Raw genomic sequence first — 16,770 nt, forward strand, 5'->3', positions numbered from 1 at the left:
AACGCACAGGAGCTCAGGATGTGGGTGCGGTGAAGTTTGGGTGACACAAACAAAGCTCTTTCCTTAGAAGTCCAACGCTTATTAAAACTGAAAAGTTTGTGAAATTTTAGATTCAGAAAAAAAATAATAATGAGGCTCAATGTCCTGCGTTACAGTAGTACAATCATGGTCTACATTACTGTAATGTGCCTCCACCGTGAAGTAGAAGGCCTCACCGTACAATGGCCTACTTATTATTAGCACTCTGAAATACAGGAAAGGCAGGATAAGGGCGTTTGGCATAAATACGTGATGAAATAATAATTATACCGACCTGAACGCCTCGCACCTTACAGCGCACACATCTCCACTCAAGAACAAGTGACAGGAATTGACAGCTGGTGTTTACAAAATACCCCTTTGATTAACTCGCCTTTGGGCCCTTTTACATGGAACGATCGTCGGCTCAAAACAATCGTTGAATCGTGCGAAAATAAACAATGACCTGGCGATGAATGAGCGACAATTCTTTTGGTTATCATTTGCCGTTCCTTTTATACGAGCGTAAAAATCATCATTTGTCAGTCGCTGGGTGTAAAAGGCAATCATTCGCAAACTGTTCCCATACTCCCATGACGGGCAACGATGGACTCGACGAGCTAGGACAAATGAATAGGAAAAAAAATATTAAGGATTATCGATGCATGTAAATCAGTGAAAACAAACAGCTCGTCTGGTCAAAAGAATAACTGCCCCGTGTAGAAGGACCATAAAAAAATTATACTATTAAAAAATTATATATATTTGTAATCACTTAATATGCAGCAAATTTTGGCGTTACCGAGGTTATCCCATAAAAACAAACCCCTCCATGTCTTACACGGTCTTCTCTTTTCTCCCTCCTCGACGCCTGAGAGTTCTTCCCCGTTGGGAAACACACCATGTCATATTAGAGATCTACTGATCCCTGCAGACCATTTCTATTTTGCCACCGCAGCCACTCCGAATACTATATAGTCCCTGTATACCAGCATATCATTGCTCTATGGTGACTCACTGCTTGTGGTTTTCTACTTTCAGCAGGGGTCCCTTTGGCCGGTTAGCAGGGGTGGAAAAGAAAGAAAAACGCATCTCTCTATAAAGAAAACCACATACAGTAATTATCAAACTTTCCAGACCGATTTAAATACCAATATACAGCCAAATCTTATTTACTGTGCCTATTTTCATCAAGGTCCATTAGAACGAATGAAGCAGATATCAAGGTGCTGGAGAATAACTGGAGGTATCACAAGAGGAGGGATGAGGAAGCACCAACATATTTGATAGCGGTTGATCATTAAATATCTGTCCACTGGGGCGATAATTCGACCATGCTCATCGCATCTTATGGTGCACAGATACTGTTCTAATGATTCTGAAGGGAGACATTTAGTACAACATACAGGGTTATGTAGGGGGTTGGACAAAAGGGATGCTCTTTGGGACCCAACAAGAGGCTGAAGATGGTAGTAATTCAGGAACAATAATAGCTGAATCAACAACCTCCAAGACACTGAGAATAAGAATTCTCTAAGGAACACGAACCACTTGGGATAAGACTGGAATGTTATTGTCAAGGAGCTTTCTTCTAAATGGATCAATCTTACTGCTTGCAGTTGAAGACCTAAGGGTGGTTTTACAGGCAGGAAAAACAGGCGATTTTTGCCTGCTCTGATAGTCAGTAGAAAAGCAGAATATCAAAGCAATGATTTACGTTGGTTTCATTCCCATCTCCGATGTTTTCACTGATGCAATGCTGTAGGGATTAAAAAAAATTAAAACTATCACGGCGTGCTCTATCTTTCTGCGATGTGCTATTTTTTTTTTTTATCTCCCATGTATTCCCATGAAGGCCTCTTTTTATTGCATCACAACACTACAAACGCACATTGTGACTTAAGCATTATAAAGCCCCATTGACTTTTGCAAAAAAAAAATAATAATTGTGCGATTTTATCGCAATCGCCCATGTAGAATTGTCCTTAGGGTGGTTTCACACGGGCAAGAAAATCATGCGACTCAGTAAAAAAAAAAAAAAAAGCAAATTATGAATGCAATGATTTACAATACTCTCCTTTCCGTTAAAGAGGTTTTCACTAATGCGATTGTGCAAAAGAAAAATCGCAGCATGCTTTATCTTTGGGTTTTTTTTTTAAATTGCCCATGTTTCTTCATGAAGCCTGTATTTTATCACATGACAACGCACGAAACATGATGTTAACATTAGAAAGTCCTATTGACTTTTGCAATAAAAACAAGTGCGCAATTTTATCGCGGGCAGAAGTGATACGATATTCTTAAAAAAAAAAAAAAATGGCCACGGACGGCCTCCATTGATGTCAATGGAGGCCATCCGACCCCGCAGCCCATACGCAACTAATATTGCGTATGAGCTGCGGGAATCACTTTGCAACAGCGCGGGAAATACAAACCATAAAGGAAAAAAAAGCAAACAAACTGCACTGCGCATGAAAAACCAGGTACACAGGATGACCGGCCGGCCTCTCCGTCTGAATCCGCTGCGGGCTACCGGTTCGTGTGAGCCTGGCCTAATACGGATATGAACGAGCCCCAACAGTTATTTGAGTCTTAAAACTAAAGACACCTCGCGGTCAAGGGGGTCATTTGTGTGATAAATACGGCAGAGTATAGAGGCTTCCATTATAAACAGAGAGCTTTGGATAGAATGGTAATTACACAGTAACATTTACTAAAGAACCTCAAACACTAAATACAGTGTTAGGTCAGGTTCATGCGGCTGTAAGTGTAAAACGACAAGATTCATTTCGCATGCCAGCATGACCTCCGTAAAACCATGTATGGCTGGTCACTAAGGGTTAGTAGTTCTACGGCGCTGACTGAGGCCTAAACAAGACAAGACTCTATTCTATTTGCTCAGTCACATAAATAGAAACCCCATGCAAACAAATAACGCTCCGTTTGCCCTTCCCTGGGAAAGGGAGCTATATTCTACAATTCCCTAAAAAGTGCGATTATCAAGGATATTAAATTTGTCAAGCGACTCCTGTTAATTTCAGCTGCCACAGAGAACACGCCTATAGAGACAATACGGTGTCGGTGTAACGCCAAAATGGACACCCCAGAAAGATTGTAGAAAACAAAAAAAAAATGTTGCAAAGTTTAAAAATTCTTTCTCTTCTGCAAACCTAAGGCCCCCTGTCCACGGGCGTTGCGGTATTCCGTGGCGGAGCTCCGCCGTGGGAGCAGGAGCCGCAGACGTATCTCCGCGGTCAGCCTAATCTGATAAATAGGCTGACTGTGGAGAATCGGGGCAATTCGCAGCATGCTGCCAATTGCCGTCCGCGAGCGGAGAATCGCAATGAATCTCCGCTCGTGGACAGGGGGCCGGCGCTTTCCATAGCAATGCTATGGAAAGCTGCAGATGGCATGATTTGCTGGCAATTTACCGCCGGCGAAATCACTACCGTGGACAGGGGGCCTAAATCTAATGAATCAAACTAGAGTTAAATACACGAGACGTTCCTCTACAGCTGGACAGGTCACTGAAGTCAGGCAGCCAGTTCATCTAAAGATTTTATATCATCTTTAAAAAAAAAAAAAAAAAAAGTTTTTATTTGTGTTCCATTTCTCATACAAATCAAATCTTATTGTTAGGGTGCTTTCACATCTGCCCTGGGGATAATCTTCGTGGCCGAATGGTCCCATCTCTACACGGAAACGAACAGCACCTGGTGGACCTTTTTGACTATAATGGGGTCCACCTAGCTGACTGGCTTTGGGATGGAGGAAAAAGCACTGCAAGTAGCACTTTTCTTCCAGCATTTGCAGCAGATCTTCGACAGAACATCCAGCTGCATGTTCTGGCGCAGATGCGAACAGCACTCTCCTTTAGTGGTCTAGGGGGGCCCCCCCAAGTTCTGTATCAAACTGAATTATATTAACAAGATGAAGCAGTTGAAACATGGGAGGTAATCAAAAGATTATTTCCCAACTGATGTCTTTACAGTCCAGTCGGGCTCTGACTTTCCTCTTTTAATTAAGGCAAAACTCCCAATATAGCCTGAACAGATGCTAATGATTACTGCAATGGCTGGCCGTGCCTCATGAGACCATAATGTGCTTGGTAGGAGAGAACATGATGCAGTACTATCCTCCACATATGAAGGGGGAGTATTTAGTACATACACTGTATAGACTTCAACTTGTGTTCTTTGAATGGAACCGATCAGCAGGTTTGATTCTCAAACTCTTAAGGCTGTCTGTCCACGGGCGTGGCGGTATCCCACGTGGCGGGAGCAGGAGCCGGCAGACGGATCTCCGCTGTTAGCCTATCTGACAAATGCGCTGACCGCGGAGAATCGCAGCAAATCGCAGCATGCTGCAAATTGCCGCCCGCGAGTAAAGAATCGCAATGCTTCTCCGTTCCTGGATTATCGCCACGGGGAACACAATTCAAACCCGCCCGTGGACAGACAGCCTTACACTACTAAGTTGTTGCTGGGAGGACATCCCCATGTCTGCCATCATAAACCAGACTTACAGGACATCAGATGAGGCAAGAGAAGTCCACCAAGAATCGAGAGGAAGACATTGTAAATGATAACTCCGAACACTACATAGATGAAGGAATGCACGGCTGACACTTAAAGGGGTTGTCCCGCGCCGAAACGGGTTTTTTTTTTTTTCAATAGCCCCCCCGTTCGGCGCGAGACAAACTCGATGCAGGGGCTTAAAAAAAAAACAAACCGCACAGTACTTACCCGAATCCCCGCGCTCCGGTGACTTCTTACTTACCTTGTGAAGATGGCCGCCGGGATCTTCACCCTCGGTGGACCGCAGGGCTTCTGTGCGGTCCATTGCCGATTCCAGCCTCCTGATTGACTGGAATCGGCACACGTGACGGGGCGGAGCTACGAGGGCAGCTCTCCAGCACGAGCAGCCCCATTCAAAACGGAGAAGACCAGACTGCGCAAGCGCGTCTAATCAGGCGATTAGACGCTGAAAATTAGACGGCACCATGGAGACGGGGACGCTAGCAACGGAACAGGTAAGTGAATAACTTCTGTTTGGCTCATATTTAATGCACAATGTACATTACAAAGTGCATTAATATGGCCATACAGAAGTGTATAGACCCACTTGCTTTCGCGGGACAACCCCTTTAATGATTCATTAGCATGCGGAGCAAATAAAGGATAAGCCAAATAGATTGGAAAAAATTATTATTTCAAATACGAGGAACACGTTTACCTCGCATCTATTTAGCGGCATTAAACCAGACTTTTCAGAGTAAGCATGACTTATGACTTGGATCCTGCATGTTCCACTAGTTGTTCCCTCTGCAGACCGCATCTCTAATTTTCAGCTGTCCCTGAGCTCCTGGGGATAAACCTGCTATTATACAGTGTTTTACACATGGAGCAGATACTGCTACCTGTCTGTAACACACACACAATCATGTGGATACTCCAGCAATACAGAGCAGTGTAAATGGGTTCAGTAGCTCTGACACAGTAAACAACTCACCATTAGCTGCAGCAGCACTTCTGTGTGTGTCTCGGTTTATGTCTCCCTCCTCCCCAAAATTTTACTTAAGAGCAAATTAGAAGAAAGGGAAAAGTGGCCAGCTCGTCAGGAGATTTTTCCACACAAAAATGTCACTTTAGGTAAAAAGATTTGCACTTTTGCTACTTATGTTGGCTATGAAATAAGCGCAAGTTGTTTAAAAGCTAGCGAACATTTAAGTCCTCCCTCACACACGAACGTGGCAAATTGCCACGTTTTACTTTTGTTTTCAGCCGCAGCTCTTAGTACTCCTCATCATCAATGAGAAGCTCTAAAATGCCCCCAAAATAGAACAGACTCCACTCAAAAAGCGCTGCGCTAAAAGCTGAAAAAAACGTTTGTGTGAGAGTGACCTAAGAGTTTATGGTGCTCATTTCTGCTGACATTCTCTTCAAACGTGTAGCAGTTGCTCTACATTAATTAGTGATACAGTTGAATACATGAAACTTAGTAATTTACAGCTGGACCAAGTCACATCTTCCTCAAGTCCGTAGTTTTCCATTTCCTCTCCAGAAATTACTGCGTACTCGCGCATGCTGTCATGCACAGTACACCTGTTTTTTGGTATATATTTTCCGCATTGTTACTTAGCGAAGACACGTATACCAGCCGCCCATATACAATGTATATACACAGCCATAGGAAACAATGGACTCTATCTTGTGTATATGCGCAGAAAAATAGAACATTCTGCATTCATGTATTACAGCATCTGACAACCTAATGCTAAGGTAATTGATTGCGAGTTACTGCGTAATGTGCGGTAAACATGCAGTCGTCATGTGAGAACGGCCTTTACCATATTACGCCGGCAGCCTAAATTTCACAGGTATAATGCCATAGCATGCAGTAATATCCCGGCATATGATAAGGATAATGTCGCTCCCACACAGGAGGTTTTTACAGCGGGTGTTTGAAACGATCACTAAAAAACACTGTACTGAGCTTCCATTGATTTCAATGGGGCTTCTCAGAAAGGCGTTTTAGCGCTGGATTTTCAACGCCGCACTAATCGAACGCTTTCTGTCCTATTTTTGCGCGTTGCAGCGCTTTTTAAACACACCCCATCACCCAATGCAATGACAGGGTGTGTTAAAAATACTGTTCCAGAACGTTGTAAAACACAGTGCTTAAAAACACCACCACCTGTGTGAGACTGGCCTTAAAGGGGTTGTCCCGCGCCGAAACGGGTTTTTTTTTTTTTCAACCCCCCCCCCGTTCGGCGCGAGACAACCCCGATGCAGGGAGGTAAAGAAAGCTCACCGGAGCGCTTACCTTAATCCCCGCGCTCCGGTGACTTCTCTACTCACCGCTGAAGATGGCCTCTTCCTCCGTGGACCGCAGCTCTTCTGTGCGGTCCACTGCCGATTCCAGCCTCCTGATTGGCTGGAATCGGCACGTGACGGGGCGGAGCTACACGGAGCTACACGGAGCCCCATAGAAGACTGCAGAAGACCCGGACTGCGCAAGCGCGGCTAATTTGGCCATCGGAGGCCAAAAATTAGTCGGCTCCATGGAGACGAGGACGCCAGCAACGGAGCAGGTAAGTATAAAACTTTTTATAACTTCTGTATGGCTCATAATTAATGCACAATGTACATTACAAAGTGCATTATTATGGCCATACAGAAGTGTATAGACCCACTTGCTTTCATGGGACATCTCCTTTAAATTACTGTAATGGGACAAAGGAAAACAAAAAACAAACAAAAAGCATCAAGATAACAGTAAAACAAAATAATAAACATACAAGGAAAATAAATGTTATTGAAAAAGCATAACAAGACTATAAAAACACAAACATATTTGGGATTTAAATAACGTAACAATAAATAGAATACTAACTTTGCTCTTTGTACCTTGTTTTGCATGTAAACAAAAAAAGTTCTCCTACTGCTACATTAATGTTGAAAAACAAAAAAGTATGGCTGTTAAATTGCGAGAGGTGAAAAATGAAAAATCTCTATTTTCTGCACCAAGGTGTATTCCCATCTTAGATATTTATAGCATGTCCCCAGGATATCCCATATATGTCTCACAAGGGCAGCAATGGGCGCTGCATGGATCTCTAGAATGGAGGATCCCCGACCCCATTCCACCAGGTGAGGAGGTCTCTGGCAGCCGCATCCAGGCAGTGGATAGAGAGGTAGTCTGGATTATGAGAACAGCAGAGTTTGCCATGTTGTTTCCAGAACACCCAAGTGAATGAGCGGTGAGGAAACAGTGATGGTCATGGAGTGGAGCATTCTGCAACACCCTTAGGGCTCCTGTCCACGGCCATAGCAATATCCCACAGCAGATCTCCGCCGCCAGGGAGAGCTGGCGGTTCTCTGCGCTGAGCCTATCTGACACATTGGCTCACCTTGGCTAATTGCAGCATACTGCGATTTAAAAACCATGAGCGGAGAATCGCTATGATCCCCTGCTTGTGGACAGCAGGGCTGCGCTTTCCATAGTAAGTCTATGGAAAGCGGTCACTGCGTTTCCCGCGGCCGGATTATCGCCCGTGGACCGGCAGCCTTATTCATTGTTATGGGAGTTATGGCAGCAGCGTGGCACTTGCAAGCTGGTCTGTGTACATAACTTCACCTCTCCAGTGGGGATAGGGTCAGGGAACCCCCTGTTCTACAGAGCATTTACACTCATTCTCAGTAATTGAGAAAAGTTGTTTGGTTGCCATTTAATAATGTCTAACGTCAGCCATAAGGTCACATAAGCGCATATATGGCACGTATTTACGCATGTGTGATTCCCGTGAATAGAACCCACTGATTTCAATGGGTTCATTCATATTTGCATATTTTCCTGGCATATTTCAGTCGCGCAAATAGAAAAATTGAGGCAGATCCCATTTTATGAACGTTTATGCGACAAAATACTGTATTAACACTCACACAATTGCGCAGCTGAAACCCACAGTACATCCATGTGAAGAGATTTCACTTTACATACCACAATGTCAAAAAGAGATTTAGGCTTGTGGAAATGACTATTCGCGCACCCTTATTACTGGCCCTTCAAATCGCTTTATCTACATTAACATTAATGGGATTGTACCAATATTAAAAGTTATCTCCCAACCACAAGACAGACCTCCACCGATCAGAAAGTTATCTCATGACAACTGGGACCACCAATGATTCTGAGAACGGTGGTCCCAAAGGACCCGACATGAGTGGACCACTGGTTGACTGTGCGTCCCGCCACTCTATTCTTTTCAATGGGACTATCGGAGTTAGCCAAGTTCAAGCGCTTGGTTACCTCTGGTAGTAACATTGAAGTAAATGAAGCAGCGCTGCACATATGTGACCATTTATGTGAGGACCCCCGTTCTTGTGATCAATGGGGATCCCAGCAGTTGGACCCCATTGATGAAAAAAAACTATCCACTATCCTATGGGCAGGATATAACTTTTAATGTTGGCACAACGCCTTTGAACAACCCATGCACGCTCGCTCATTACCATATATTCCACACTTGCATATACTTTCGCGGAAATAACTTTATGGTCCGACTGCTGGGACCCCTGTGATGACACGAACGGGGTTCCCAACACTTCCTGCATGAATACAATGGAGGTCGCCACTCCATTCATTTCAGTGCCAGATATTACCAAGCACTCATACTCCGCAATCCCTGGCGCAATCATTGAAAGGAATGCAGCGTATATGCGCAACTTCCAATCCGTTTCTGCATGAACCGTCGGGACCCCCATTCTCAGGATCAGTGGGGTCCCAGCGGTGTTAACAGGATAGAGAATAGCTTTAGATCTTGGTACAACCTTTTTTAATCTAAAATATCTGGTGCAATTCCACTAAATTCAACGGTAGAAAAAAAACCCCAAAACATGAAACCGCAAGGAAAACCATAAAAAAAAAAATTAAAAAAGTAAACATTTCCATATCCTGCTATTAGCTGGGCTCACACCACCGTAATCTAATCACATATTACACACACACACACACACACACACAACGTGGTGAATGGAGCCAGTGTGGGGGGGGGGGGGTGCTGCCGGCTCCCACAGCCGCACAACACACTGTTCTGCACATACGCTCAGGCCGAAGTTGGGTCACAGAAAAAACTATGAAAAATTTCAAATAAACATAGAAGTTATGACATCTCTAATTCTGTACAAACACAAGTGAGCGGAAATATAGATTTTTCCTTTTCTTAATAAAACTAGGTTAACCCCTTCGTGACCGGCCTATTTTGTGCCTTAAGAACCAAGCGGTTTTCATCATTGCATTGCAAGAGCCAGAACTGGCTGACAGCTGTCGGGGGGCTTGTTGTTGGTAGGACCAGTTATATATTTAGAGGCCGCACTCTGGGGTCCATAGAACGGGTTGTGGAACTTTTATTACACTTTTTGAGGAAAAAAAGAAGGCCAGAAATGTAGCCACTGTTTTATTTTTTTTTTTACAGCGTTCACCATTTGGGAAGACCACCACGATAACCTTCTTACCTGCTCGGCACGATTACTGCGATACGTTTATGGAGATTTTATTTGTATTTACCACTTTTACACAATGAAACCATCATTTCTAAAAGAACACAATTGAACGTGCATCGCTGCATTCTAAGGCGTCCGGTCCAGGGCCATACCCGTATGACGCTGCGGGTCTCCCTGCCATGTTTTACCGCTGTTTGTAGAGACTGTGTTTGGCTGCGAGTGTAGAGCGCATGGCCACGTATCACACACGGTCATGGCCACGTATCACACACGGTCATGGACAATGTGACGGGTTTTTTCTTAAATTCCCTGCTCTGTTTAACAACGAGGTTACTTATGAAAACGATGTCCAAACGCAATTTGCAGGGCTCACATGGCGTATGAGCGCAGAGACAGCATGCTGCCATTTCTCTAGCTTATCTACATACAGTGTCCACATGCTGGTAACATGGATCAATGAGAGTCCACTGACTCTATCCAATGTGTATCACGTGTAATACATGGTGGACACATGGCCACGAGCCCCAAGACCTTTTTTATAGTGTTCCGGTATCGGAGCCTTGTGAGGGTTTGTTTTTTCCTAGAAGAGTTGCCGTTCTTATTGGACCAGTTTGAGGCACGTGTGACGTCGGATTGCTTTTGATTTTGTTTTTTTAGGAGGTGAGCAAAAGAAAAATGGCAATTCTGGCGAGAGGTCTAAAAATAATTATTACAGTGTTCACCATGCGCGAAAAAATAAAATATTTTCATTATCTGGGTCATTCTAAAAACGTAGCTTTTGACATTTAATCCATTTAAAAACTAGTTTAGTGGGGGGGGGGGGGGGGACTGTTTTTTTCTTTTTTTAAATTGGATTTTTTTCTTTTCTAAATTAAAAACTTTATGAACTTTTTTCAACACCATTTCTTAGTCCCACAAGGAAACTTGAACATGCGAGGATAATACACTGCATTACTTAAGTAGTGCATTTTAGTAAACTTATGACAGCAGCCTAGTAGACTCTGCCAGAGGCGGGACTTAATAGGCTGAGTTACACCACATACTCAGAGGTCTTGGTCAGGCTTCCAGTTGCTATGGGAACCCATTGCTACCTTGCAACAGGGGGGGCCTCTCCCCCATCATCTGCTGCAGTTGCTGTGGATTGTGGCATGTAAGGGGTTAAACTGCGGGATCTGAGGTTTCTCCTCTCCTGACCGTTAAGCTAATGTCACATGGGTGAGTGCGATATGGAGCCGTGAATCGCAGACCCGATATTGAGCTCGCCAACATGCGATTTTTCTGTGGATGCAAGGAGTTTTTTTTAAATCCAAACTGCCCCGCATCACTTTGGGATAGCAGCGGTCGGCCGCGGCGGCGGGTTGCGGAATTTCCCCCATAGTTTTCAGTGGGAGACCTGGCATCTCCTGCACCTGGTGTGATGCCGCCGGCCCCATTGAGTCCAATTGGCGATGTGATGCGAGGGAACGCCCGATGACAGAGCCCGCCGCGATTGTTCTCCTGCATCGTGGAAAACATCGCTGATGCGTACGACCGCGTTCAGGAGAATGGGGCTCATATTCCTGCGACATTCTCAGCTGTGTGAAACCGTATTATAAAGACGTATGTGCCGCTGTAGTGCGGTCAGTAAAAAGGCGTACGCGCCATCACTAAGGGGTTAAACATGAAGGACGCGGGTTTTTCCAAGGTATGAATAAACGTTACAGTTCTTAGTAATAAAACATACCGCCAGCGCTTCCGTTTTTTGTGGTAATTTCTGCAGCCTCCCCGCTCCATCAGGCCGTCTTACTCTCAGGCCGCTCTCACATGACAGATTTCGTGCTGCGGTTTGAAAGCATTCTGCTGCGTTTTCTTAGCGCCCCCCACCATTGTGTTGGGCGATGACGTGCATTAAAGCGCAAAAATAGAGCAGGCAGCATTCGGAAAATCGCCGCGGCCGAGCGTTATTCTGCGGGGCCCCGTTGAAATCAATGGGGACGTTTATTGCGGCGCTTCAAACGCCGCACCGATCGCTGTGTGAGCACGGCCTCCGTCTTCGCCTTTTAGGCCACTAGGACAGATTACGGAGGCCTTCCAGGCGCCGCGGATCAGGAGACCCCCTATAAAACGGGCTTATCAGAAGTCCCGCAGCCGTGATCCTGACAGACCGCGCTGTTTAGAGGGCGGCACCTCAGAATGAATGAACGCACCCGTCAGCAACACGCGAGGCCCGCCAGACTGTGAGAAGGCCACCTAGATGTCCAGGAAACATGTCCGACACCGTAAGCCCATCCGCCCGCCGCCGGTGGTACCTGTCTCTTTAAGAGGCCTAGCTGCAAATCCAGAGAAAGCAAAGCCGAGCCGGATTATCCATCAATGTATGAAGACGGTCCGTCTAGGATTACAGCGCAGGTAACCGGCGCCGGCGCCCCCTCCAGGTGACGCTTGCACCCAACGCGCTCTTCCGGGTCGCATCACACACAGACAGACACAAAGAAACTAAAGTGCAGAATATTGTGATCCAGGAGCCGAAGCCCCCGAGGAGAGCGAGGACCACCGCAGATGACAGGGAGACTGCACTGCTGCTCCTTGGCTTCCAGGGGGCGCTGTGAGCGGTGCAGGATATATATATACATATTACATGTCAAGGTCATGTTACACCTACAAAACACACAAAAATGGCACAAAATAAATAGTACAAAAAAATAAAAAAATCTATGAATGTATCAGAGTGCAGGTCATCTGCTGCCGCGGGGGACACGTGACCGCTGCAGGCTCGGAAGGGTTAACATGTAGCCGCACATGTATGTCCGGCGCTCCCGCGGCCCCTTTAAGGATGCTGCGTGTGTCGGCCGGTGCAGCAGCCATTCATTCCCGCGCACTTACCTCCCGCAGATGCCAGGCTGCCCCCCGCCGGCTCCTCGCTTATTGTTCGCCTTGTTTTGTCTTTCCTATTATTCCGCCGTCGCCCTCCCCCCCCGCCGGTGTGTAAATGGCTGATAGTAAAACCAGGAGGTGGGCGGCTCCGAGCAGGGACAGAGGGAGGCGCTGCGGTCACATTCAAATCCACGTCCTGGCCGGGGTGGAGCTGCCGCCCGTGCTGGACGGCTCGCAGAGGATTGGCTGTGGGAGTGGGGGAGGGCAGTACTTACCATCCTCTGCTACGGCCGGGCTATCCGCCACTGCTGGCACCGCTAGTCTGTATGCTTGTAGCTGGGGAGACGTGTAGCCGTCCGTCCGTCACCCCCTCTTTGTGTCTCCCCCCCCCCCCCCCCCCCCAGCGGCTTATAGCTAGCAGCTGCCTGCAGGCCCCGCCCATTGCCGTGACGTCAGCCAGTGAGCGGGAGATGTGGCTGTGAGGAGAGCCGGCAGTAGCGGACGGTGCGCAGACCTCTGTACAGGCACCATGATAGGAGCTGAACGGGAGGCCATACTGTCCCCTCTAGTGTGTGGAGATGGCCGACTGAATGACAGACATCTCCGCTGTTCTTTTCCCGCCTCTCATGCCTTTTAGGAACTGCTGGGAGTTGTAGTGTCTCAGCTGCCGGAGAGTTACAAGAATGTCCCCACAACATTGTTATACTTCGGTGACCTACCCAGTCACAAAGTTATCACCGATAGAACATGTATGGGACCATCGGGGTGCTGACTTCCACAGCCGACGAGTTTACACGATTCAGAGGGTCAGTTACAGCAAGTGTGGAGCCATGTGCTGCAGGATACCGTATAGAGCCTGTATGCCTCCATGCCCGCATGTGGCACATCTTGTATCCAAGCTAGAGGCGGTACAACAGGGTACTAGAGCCTCCATGCCTGCCTGTATCACATCTTGTATCCAAGCTAGAGGTGGTACAACAGGGTACTAGAGCCTCCATGCCTGCATGTGGCACATCTTGTATCCAAGCTAGAGGCGGTACAACAGGGTACTAGAGCCTCCATGCCCGCATGTGGCACATCTTGTATCCAAGCTAGAGGCGGTACAACAGGGTACTAGATCCTCCATGTCTGCCCGTATCACATCTTGTTTCCAAGCTAGAGGCGGTACAACAGGGTACTAGAGCCTCCATGCCTGCCCATATCACATCATGTATCCAAACTAGAGGCGGTACAACAGGGCACTAGAGCTTCCATGCCCGCCTGCATCACATCTTGTATCCAAGCTAGAGGCGGTACAACAGGGTACTAGAGCCTCCATGCCTGCCTGTATCACATCTTGTATCCAAGCTGGAGGCGGTACAACAGGGCACTAGAGCCTCCATGCCCGCCTGCATCACATCTTGTATCCAAGCTGGAGGCGGTACAACCGGGCACTAGAGCCTTCATGCCTGCCTGTATCACATCTTGTATCCAAGCTGGAGGCGGTACAACCGGGCACTAGAGCCTTCATGCCTGCCTGTATCACATCTTGTATCCAAGCTGGAGGCGGTATAACAGGGTACTAGAGCCTCCATGCTCGCCTGTATCACATCTTGTATCCAAGCTGGAGGCGGTACAACAGGGTACTAGAGCCTCCATGCCTGCCTGTATCACATCTTGTATCCAAGCTAGAGGCGGTACAACACAATTACACAAAACTATATACAAAAGTGGGCAGACTTATTCACAGCTCCATGACTATTAGTTAACAGTTCAAACAAAGGGCCAAGGCAGAGAATATCTACTTTTACTTTCATACAGGAATACAGAAGAGGGGGAAATGTATCCGAGGTGTTTCTCTGCATCAAGTTACAGTCATGCGAGGCAGATGCAGTCTAGCAGCAGTATATAGTATTTTTAGGAGGAAACACCTTAGTTGACTCAGCTTTCTGGTTGATAGCAGAAAGTAATAGCCGTTGTTACAATATTACTTTTTTATGTCCTCGTACCACAGTTTCCTCCCTTTGATAGCTATCATTTGCTTGTAGCCTATCATATCAATAAACAGATGATCAAAAGCAATCCCACAGTCACGCCCCGTGCCCAATCAGGATCTTCTGGGTTCAAGACCGCAAAATTTAGAGGGTTACAATTTCCTGCTTCACATGCAGAGATAGACTTCATAGAATTGAGTGTAGCCAATACATCTCTTGCTCCATTAGTCTCCAGTGAGACACAACCCCATCTCGGACAGGTTGAGTCACATAGGCCTATGAGTCCTGGGGATGATTTAGCATAGCACATATATTTCTTATTGTGTGTGCATGTCCTCTTCCATTCTTTACCACCACACTCTTCCATTACCCGACATCCTTTGAACAACAGGAAGGCTGGCTCGTTGGGCGGGTCTGCCCGTACCCATGCCATCAATGTTTCTGGTTTAGAATTTAACTAAGTCTCTATATTCTGAAGGAGGATATATTGGATTATAGCATATGATCTGGGAATCCTGTTCACACATGGAGTGAATGGTCATATTGTGTGTGCAACCCCCTACTCGGCTCCCCGTACATGTATAATAAGTATGCTACACTAATGTTCTTGTGGTACATGTACCTGTTCTAGCTTCTTGTATACATTTATCACAATTGATAAGTCCAGATGTCCTATATGGAGAGTAATCCCTCCACCCCCAACACAGTCTTTAGTAGGTTCTTCATTCTACTTGTTGTCTACCAGCTGTGGCTGTTCTTGCTATTGAGGGGAAACAATGTCTCTGTGCAGTAAACTTATATGTCAGCAGGTGCCTGCCCACTCTCCGGGTTTCCAGCAGAGGACAAGGTCTTTGCCTGGTCCAAGGCACTTCTGGAGTATTTTATGGTGAACGTCAGGGGATCTGTCGGGTGTGGTATGCAGGCATGGTCCGTGTAGGCCAATTTAATTCTGGTATGGTGGATCCAAGGTCCTATCTCAGCCGCTTTAACAGCAGTCAGGGTAGATAGAATAAGGTTGCCTGTCCACGGGCATTGTGTTATCCCGCGGCGGATCGCCGCTGCCCCGGAGCTGGCAGATGGATCTCCGCTGTCAGCCTGACAGGCTGACCGCAGAGAATCGTGGCAAATCGCAGCATGCTGTGAATTGCTGCCCGTGAGCGGAGAATCGCTATGATTCTCCGCTCGTCGACAGGGGGGGAAGCGCTTTCCATAGCAACGCTATGGAAAGTTTTCACTGCGTTCCCCGCGGCCGGATTATCGTCGCGGGCAACACAAGGAAAATACACCCATGGACAGGCAGCCTAACGGTGTATGGACCCTTCCACCTTGGTTTGTGAGGCCTCTGGTGCCAATCTTTCACCCAGACTTCTTTCCCTGGAAGAAAAAGAAGTACACAGTAGTATTCAAACATAGGTAACATAGTTTGTAAGGCCAAATGAAGACAATGTCCATCTAGTTCAGCCTGATTTTACCTCCTTGTTGATCCAGAGGAAGGCAAAAAACCGCAAGAGGCAGAAGCCAATTAGCCCTTCCGGGGAAAAAAAATCCTTCCCAACTCCCTAATGGCCGTCAGACTAATCCCTGTCTTTAAGAACCGGATCAACAACCCAATGGTCACCTAAAATTTATATCCTGTAATATCCTTCTGCTCTAGAAAGACATCTAGTCCCCTCTTAAACTCTTTTATGGATTTGTCCATCACCATGTCCTCAGGCAGAGAGTTCCACAGTCTCGGTGATCTTACAGTATAGAACCCCCTTCTGTGTTGGTGATGGAACCTTCTTTCCCCTAGATATAAAGGATGCCCTCCTACTGTCACAATCCTGGGTACAAACAGATCATGGGAATGAATAGTCTTATTATATAAATATGTTATATCAATATACATACATTTACAGGATTATTACAAATGATCTTCCCGA

The 16,770-nt window shown here is 46.4% G+C and overlaps 1 protein-coding gene across 2 annotated transcripts in view; it reads right to left on the minus strand.

Moving 5' to 3' along the window:
• Positions 1–13,241, minus strand: part of MACROH2A2 (macroH2A.2 histone) — a 49,116-nt gene extending 35,875 nt beyond the window's left edge. Inside the window, exon 1 of one of the 2 annotated variants that reach the window (XM_066600435.1) lies at positions 13,151–13,241. The gene's annotated coding sequence lies outside the window, so the exon portion shown is untranslated. Of the gene's footprint in view, positions 1–12,884; positions 13,044–13,150 lie in introns of those variants that run through there. The other variant, XM_066600434.1, reaches the window with a different exon arrangement.
• Between the last annotated feature and the right edge of the window lie 3,529 nt (positions 13,242–16,770).

Source organism: Eleutherodactylus coqui, chromosome 4 (genome assembly GCF_035609145.1).
Source record: "Eleutherodactylus coqui strain aEleCoq1 chromosome 4, aEleCoq1.hap1, whole genome shotgun sequence".
Classification (NCBI taxonomy): Eukaryota; Metazoa; Chordata; class Amphibia; order Anura; family Eleutherodactylidae; genus Eleutherodactylus; species Eleutherodactylus coqui.